Source organism: Acyrthosiphon pisum, chromosome X, assembly GCF_005508785.2.
Source record: "Acyrthosiphon pisum isolate AL4f chromosome X, pea_aphid_22Mar2018_4r6ur, whole genome shotgun sequence".
Lineage (NCBI taxonomy): Eukaryota > Metazoa > Arthropoda > Insecta > Hemiptera > Aphididae > Acyrthosiphon > Acyrthosiphon pisum.
This window is the reverse complement of record NC_042493.1, coordinates 29,108,666-29,117,793: the sequence shown is the minus strand read 5'-3', so window position 1 is coordinate 29,117,793 and position 9,128 is coordinate 29,108,666. Positions and strand designations below refer to the sequence as shown.

At 27.8% G+C, this 9,128-nt stretch overlaps 1 long non-coding RNA gene across 1 annotated transcript; it reads right to left on the bottom strand.

Annotated features, from left to right (window-relative positions):
• Positions 1-509: 509 nt before the first annotated feature.
• On the bottom strand, positions 510-4,742 carry LOC103308352. The gene is made up of 2 exons (XR_001678934.2): positions 3,178-4,742; positions 510-604 (listed from the first exon to the last, which is right to left on the bottom strand). It is a non-coding gene; the product is annotated as an uncharacterized LOC103308352 (long non-coding RNA).
• Between the last annotated feature and the right edge of the window lie 4,386 nt (positions 4,743-9,128).

The following is a 9,128-nucleotide window of genomic DNA, read 5'->3' as shown; positions in this document are numbered from 1 at the left end:
GAAAAAATATATGGTCAGAATTATTTTATAATTTTTTGTGTTAAATTTATTTATTTATGATCTTTTTGTGTTTATTTATGAAAAGTATTGCTTTGTGATATTTTTATGATAAAATCAATTTACTGATATTGTTAAGTTAATTAATATGAAAAAGTTAATGCTTTGAGATGTTTTTGTGATAGTTTTGTGTAATACTGTAATGTGTACTGAAATGACCCATATATCACTAAAATTACCGTAGAAATACGACCGATTGGATAAAATATTCTTACAATAGTGCGTTTGGTTATCAGTTATGACTTATCCACAAACTACAATGGATTTTGCAGTCGCCTATTCTAAGAGGTAAGTTTCTACCTAGCGACTAACAATCTGTTACTATACATTTTTAATACAGCGGTGTAGTTGTCATGATAATTGACAACTGTAAATATTTATAATACAACCTTTTGTTATACACAGATATTAATAATATGAATGCAAAGTATTTTAATTATTTTAAGAAACAATGACTTTCTCAACAATTTTATTACTCTTGAATACAGTGGCATATTATTTGAACATAACTCAACTCCTTACGCCCACAACAGGATCGAATCTAGAACTAAAATTTGGGGATGTCATTTTTTTCTAAAAGACAAAAAGATAATATAATAGATACACAATTAAAAAATAATCAAAGTAAATTATTAACTAAAATTATACTTATAATTATCAAACTAAAGAATGTGTCAATTTTTCTTGCAAATCCGCTAGTTCTTTTAAGTTAATCACCCTAAATAAAAGAGAGATTTATTTTTACTATTTTAATCAGACTGTATAAACGGTTATAAGTATAAAAATATAAGACACCGATATCAAAAATTTTAAGAAGTTAATTTATATAATATGTTTTTATAATAATAAAAACAGGTAAGTGGATGTCGCTCTGCTGTACAGTAGGTTACAAGTGGGTCATTGTATAATGGACTTGTATTAGACTTGAATTCAATGATATAATATCATATTGTATAAGAAAAACGATTCTGAGCGGAGACGGTTTGTCAGTTTGGATATTTTATATTGTTATTATGTATTATATCCACGCCTGGTCCAAAATGGACTTATGTATACAATGCCGAATTATTAAATACTGAAGATTATCCGTATGTAATGTTTATTCAATCATATTTAAAGAAGATGGTTCCGAGAAACTTTGCACAGTCACATAGTATGACTTCGTTGAATTTTATGATCCACTAAAACATTTTAAATTCTTAAGCAACTAATTATTTTAATTGATTTTCATGTAATAAAATAATTTAATTTTAATTTATCACAAATTGTATATGTTCCGTATATAATCTTTAATAGAACAATTAATAGTTTTTTAGTCTATTATAAAGTATCTTAAGCTAACCTAAGTACTTCATACATATTCATAGATTTCAGTATTAATATATAGGTATAATTATGTTGACCAGACGTACTTATTTTAAAGGACAGTAGTTATTTTTGAAGACATGTCCTATTATACTAAATAAATTGCTGAAGTACACCAAAAAGTACTTATTTTATTTATTAATTATGACATTTTTAAAAATTAGTGACTCTTTTGATTATTTTACCAATGGCAATAAGTCGAATTGTACATTAATTGAATTTGGTATATCTGGAGATAGTAAAACAAAAGGTACACCAGGAAGGATCATTACCAGTTATATCGTAAATAAGCTTGTCAAAAATACAAAAGGTAATATTGATGTATATAATATAATTTATAAACTGCTATACCTATAATCTATATAAATATTATATCAAATAATATTACGATTCAAAAATCATTTATGTTTATGTATATTTATATTTGGTGCCTGCATTGGGTAGAATTTGTGAAGGGGGGAGTGGAGGTCCGATGATTTGCAACAATTTGTAATATGGCGTATGCAGTTATAGTTATCCCTACGATGGGGGTAAAGAATCCTGTACCTATAATAAAACGCAGGATGTTTATATGTTCATTAAATATCATGAAAAATGGTTAAGGAATATAATGGACCCAAAAAAAAGAAGAAGAAGAAGAAACGAAGTTCTGGGAATTTTCTTAAGCTACGTTATTACTCATTAAATATAATATTAACAATATTATTGTATAATATGTTGACTTTTATTTAAAATTAATATTAAAGTAAAATTTTTTTATAACTGAAAATCATGTTAGTTAAATTTTATACGGACGCATGACTCAATAATGAGTTAAATAGTTTGAGTTTTCCACTAAAATTAGTTAACTTGTTGTACAACATAGATACTGGTAGAGTAGAGTTCTGTCGTTTAGTGTTTATTAATTTTCCGAATAATTTTGGATTAGCTTTGACTGCTAGAATTTGAAAATAAAGTTGTTATGATTAATTTTTTTTTGTTCTTACATAGAACACATATATTCAAAAAACGGCTGTAGTTGAATTGGATTGGTGATCGTTTAAATATTATATGAGCTAATTTTTTGTAAAATATTATTATATTCTTAGAATATGCAGACGCCGTCGTGTCGCTCGTGTACGGCAGTGTTGTATTTTCACTTAATACACTGATCACACAGATACATTTTTTTGATGGTGGTTCTTGACCCACAACACTAAGTATACTATTACTATCCATACAATTATTTTTATGGATTTTACATGCGTCCGTATAAGATGTAAACTAACATGATTTTCATTATAAAAAATTGTTACTTTAATGTTCATATTAATTTTAAATAAAAGTCAACATATTATACAATAATGTTGTTAATATTATATGCAATGAGTAATGACGTGGCTTAAGCGAATTCCTAGAACTTCGTTTCTTCTTCTTCTTCTTCTTTATTTGGTTCCATTATATGCCTTAACCATTTTTCATGATATTTAATGATCATATAAACATCCTGCGTTTTATTATAGACACAGGATTCTTTATTCCCATCGTAGGGATAACTATAACTGCATACGCCATATTGCAAATATGTACTTTTTATAAATAGTACTTTTTGGTGTACTTCAGAAATTTATTTAGGACAATAGGATATGTCTTCAAAAATAAGTGTGTCTGGTCACCATAATTATAATACCTATATATTAATACCTACTGAAATCTATGAATATATATGAAGTACTTAGGTTAGCTTTACAAAAATATATTGGTAATGGGGCATACATTTAACACACATGTCATCTTTTGGATCATATTTTTCGCTACGTACTTTTTGACAACATTATACCAGTCAGGTTTGAGAGGTTCTTCAACCCTCCATGGTGATCCTTGACATAGGTACCTATTTTGACATTTATAAATTAGTTGCTTAAGGATTTAAAATATTTTAGTGGATCATAAATTATGAAGAAGGTAATTAAATACAATTGAAATCCAACAAAGTTATACTTGCTTTTATACTAGTTAATTTGTAATTATAACAACAGTGACCAGCTGAAAATACCAACAATTTTTTTACTATGTGCCTGTGGTAAGATTCTCGATACCATCTTCTTTAATTGATTGAATAAACATTACGTACGGATAATTTTCGGCATTAAATAATTGGGCATTGTACATAAGTCCATCATGGACGTAAAGAGTTGAGTTATGTTCAAATAATGCCACTGTATTCTACAGTAATAAAATTGTTGAGAAAGTCATTGTTTCTTAAAATAATTAAAATACTTTGCATTCATATTATTAATATCTGTGTATAACAAAAGGTTGTATTATAAATATTTACAGTTGTCAATTATCATGACAACTACACCGCTGTATTAAAATTGTATAGTAACAGATTGTTAGTCGCTAGGTAGAAACTTACCTCTTAGAATAGGCGACTGCAAAATCCATATTGTAGTTTGTGGATAAGTCATAACTGATAACCAAACGCACTATTGTAAGAATATTTTATCCAATCGGCCGTATTTCTATGGTAATTTTAGTGATATATGGGTCATTTCAGTACACATTACAGTATTACACAAAACTATCACAAAAACATCTCAAAGCATTAACTTTTTCATATTAATTAACTTAACAATATCAGTAAATTGATTTTATCATAAAAATATCACAAAGCAATACTTTTCATAAATAAACACAAAAAGATCATAAATCAATACTTTTCGTAATTAATACAAGATCATCACAAAATAAATTTAATACAAAACATTATAAAATAAATCTGACCACATTTTTTCCCTCTAAATTCAATTAAGAGGTTTTCACCATCGTTTTTTTAAGGGGTTTAAGATGGACAATATTTACAAAACCTCCGAATATACAACGTATGAAGAACCATATTTGTATTCAATTGACAAACTTTTTGACCCCTTTTTTTATAGGTATTTTTGAAACATAGTTTTTTATGGCACGATGCGGGCTGACCGGGAAAAACGTTCCTAACGTAATACTATAATTTATAATATATTAAACAGTTATTTTAGCCTCAATATCCAATTTTTATTTCATCATACTCATCAATCTAGTATTGGGATAATACTTTTTTAAATCAGATTTGAATTCGTTATTATGTCTATTTGAGATTGGTCAGTCCACTTTTCCCAATTCCACCTCCTTTACATCTATAAATTTAGCTTGAATATTTTGAAATTTCGGAATTTTCAAACGTTGGTTATTACTAGGGACCGGATTTATATGCAAATGCATATACGTATTGGAATAAGCTTTTTGAAATCTGATGAGAATTGTCTCCGATTTAGATCATTCTTATTAAAATAACACGTATTGTATTTTGCATATTTCAACGTTTTTACCTATTAAATACATATTTAATGCATATTAGCAGGTTTATAGTGCATATTATTATTTATAGCACATATATTTGTTTTTCGTCGTATTTTCACGTTTACAGCCACATAATATCGATAATATGCCAAAAAAAGATGATATACATAAATATACATATGCATATATATTATATATGTATATATTATTATAATATCAATATAAATAAATTTGTTGTTCCTATAATAGAGTTCAAGTGTTCGACGGAAGCCAATCAGGGCTAATATTTTATAGATTTAAGATAAATGACGTTAAATGGTGAAGAACTTAGTGAAGATGACAAAAATATACTTTTTTATACTATTAAAACCCTTATATACCTCTTTTATTACTTAATTAATTAATACTTATTTTTTACATAATTTTAAATAAAATGTTTTCGATTCAATTTTAAGTGCATATTTTGTAGCATATTAGAGCATTTTTAGAAGCATATTTTGCGGTATTTTTGTGCATATAAATCCGGTCTCTAATTATTACAGAATACAGTAGGTACAGGTACAATATCAATTTTCATATCAAAATATAAAAAAAAAATTAACTGTTGTTGCAAAAATATGTATAAAATACTAACGTACTATAATATTTAACAGATGATAAACACTATTTGGTATGCACGTATACTGAACAATTGTCACACACTAGGTACCTACTACGATATATCTACATATGGGCTAGGCGCATCTATAAAAATATTAGATAAAGTAATCGAAAAGCTAATCATTACCATTACTTCGACCAAAAATCCCATTCGACTACAAAATATTTCGACTATATTAATAGAATATTCGACCATCCGTTTTTTGACCACATGACGACTCGATCACATGACATTTTGATCGCTTTTTTTCGATAACTAAACGTTCGACCAAATGACTCACACCGAGGTTATTCCCATAGTAATACAAACTATTTATATAGATGTATTAAAATAGTAAAAAGTATAAGTAATAGTTTAATATAATATAAATAATAAATATATAATATAGTTTATTCTACTTATAACGCAAAATAAAACTGTTTTTTAAAATTTTTTAGGTTTTTTGTTATAGTATGAACTATTTATGAAAATCCTTGTTTAAATTCTCAATCCTTAGCTATACAAATTGAACATTTTATAATTTTTTAATTACAATAGTTTTTAAAATTTGAAATTTAAATTTTGTCTAACCTACTTAAGTATTATGTTTTAACTAGATTTTTACTTCACGTTTTGCACTTGCACTTGCCATATCGAAAGAATAGGCAATAACCTTGATGTAAAAATTATTATTTAAGTAAAATCGAACAAGCATTGGTATACACTATACATAATGATATACCTTAGGTAGTTAGGTATGTAAGCGGGTTATTACGTGAATAGTATAGGCTATACAGTTAGGTACGACTTTTTTTTATGATTTGATCAGCTAACCATTATTAGTGAATGAGGGCGTCAATTTAAGGGGTTTTGAATAGGCAAATATTACAACAGTTTAACTTTAAGACATTTTCTTTTAGAAGTAATTAACCGATAATATTTGTATATTCTTTCCCTCTAACGTCAAGTATTGCTACCTAATGATGCATACTCATATATGAATAAGGTGGACATGGTGTATATTTTAAATTTTGTTTTCAATGATTTTCATTATTGCTTTAAATACAGATAGGTACTTAATACTCTGTAATCTTAAATTTTGAACGTCGGATTCATTACTAATTTTACAAGGTTAGGTTAACCAAAAACGTCAACCTAAAAAGCTTTATTGGTCCGATTGATCACGGTTAAAATCCTAGTAGTCTTATTCTAGTAAAATCTTAAGTACTTATTATTTTTTTAAAACAGTAAAATTGACAACATTTATTAATAGAGAATAGAAACTGATAAGTAAATGTCAAGTATCATGCTATTATGTAATAAAAATAATAATAATATTATTCATAAAATTCACCTAATAGTTAATACATTAGATAAAGTCAATATAAAATTAAATACGTAGACTATAATAACTAGTAGGTATACATTGTAGGTATACTTTAAACCATATTAATTTTCGTAAAATATATAAGCATTTACTAATAACTTGATTGGGACATTCCGTTGATAAAAATTGGTTAAAATATTTGAAATTACTTTGTAATTTTTACAAATAACTCGAACTCAAAAAGAAACATTCTTTAAAATATTTATACTTTTTTAAGCAAGCATAAAAATGTATACATATTGCATAGGTAATAAAATATAATTATTGAAAAACAGAATTATAAAATTCATAATTGTCTCCCACATATTTATGTGATTTGGTAAGGTACGTAGTTTGTTGAGATTGTTGTGAGTGTGTTTAGATTCCAACCATATACGGTCTGTATGAATAAGTTTCGTGGTAGTACAGATAATGGATCAGGTAGTGGCACCTCCACCTTGAATAATTCGTTAAAAATCAGGGTTTGAGCACAAACGCTGAAAGATGGCACAGAGCAACACAATCGTAGCATAAAAAAGGCCGTTAGTTTTATTCCGAAATTTCGAGGTGGGGGTGCCAGGGAAATGCACCTCTCTTGATACATGTTATGTTCATATGTGGTAGGACCACAATGGTGCTCAGACTCCAGCTTGCTAACTTTTTCATGAAGTTATTTTGAAGCTTTTTCCTCTTTGACAAGGTTTAATTCAGTGGTAAGATTATCAATAGCAGTAAAGAATGATTTAAGACTAATTTCAAATTCTTCTATATTTTTTACAGTGGTTTCAAGTCTTATATCATGAGAAGAAACACTCTTGAATTGTAACTAGGGATTTCCAAATATCATCTAAAGTAACTACTTTCTTAGCAATAGATGTCGAGTTTAATCCTTTGTTAGAGCGAGTGGTCATAGGCGTTGTAGGCATATTTGACAAAATAGAATAAAGTACTTTCTAATGATGAAGTAGGCAACCAGTTTGACGCTAGACGCCCGGTAGGTTTGAGTTAGGCATACACGATCCAACAGAACAGATGAACAACGGACGGCTACACGACGTGCACATTTATTTTATCAAGGTCAAGCGAAGAAGACGATACAACTTAAGTATGATCACTGCTCAGCTATAAGACAGATGAGTAGATAAGAGATGTGGTGGATTCATCTTGAACAATTTATAATATAAGATAAAACTAGGTAATGCCCGAACACTTTTCAATAACGATAGAGTACGATAACAATACTATTCAAGACGGAAAACGATTAACGAGACACACGGACGATAATCAGCGATAAGACACGACTAACGACACACATCTCACCGTCATGAAAGTCGAAACTGTACTGTTATGTTTGAAATTTTGAAAAGTAACGAAAATTTGCTGACTAACACAGAATAGTTTTATATCCGGAATATGTAACCCCATTCCCGTAACCCTCTATCAATATAAGAGCCTCGTCGGTTGTCGGATTACTATTCACGGTTGAGAAATGCCAATCAACATCTGGATATTATCTTTGAGATCGTTTAGGAAGTTTCCAGACTCGTAGAACATCCTTACAAAATTCAGAGGGTACGGGATAATTTAGATCCGTCTAGTTGTGGATATATGTTTTTAAATCTACTTTCTAAATCGGGATTTGAAAAAGTAGTGAAAACGTTATACGCATGGAACAAAATGCAAGGCTGGGCATTTACGAGTTAAAAAGTTAAAGTTAAGTTAATAAGTTAATTTTATATTAACTTTTTAACTTAACTAGTTAATTTTGGCTTTTCATTAACTTAACTGTTCACTTACTAAATTTCTTTTTTAATTAACGTAAAATTAACGAGTTAATTTTTCATTTCAAGAAGTAAGTTAAGTTAATTTATTTTGTTTTTAATTTTATCATATTTCACTACTTCAGTATATTTCGTTTACATGTCAAAAAATATTTACCGTGAATTGTTTAAAGTAAAAATGTATATAATTCGAATTTAACTAATATGGAAACACTGTATAAAATATAAACACTATAGTCTATAATTTAGTTTTGGGTTGGAAAAAAATTAAGTACGTTAGCGTTGTATAAACAAATTAACTTTTTTTTATCTTAATAAAAAGTTAACAAAAAGTGTGTATTAACTTTTAACTTAACTGAGTTAACCTATAGTTAAATTAACTTTTAACTTTTAACTTTTTGTTATTGATGCATATTAACTTAACTTAACTGAGTTAAAAAAAATCATTAACTTGTCCAGCCTTATTTCCATTACCATTTGTTGAGACCCGAACGCGATACACACCGCCACTGACGGGCTCAAACACACAAACACATACACACACACGGTCGCTATCATAATTAATTATTTTTTAGATTATTACATAATATGTAGA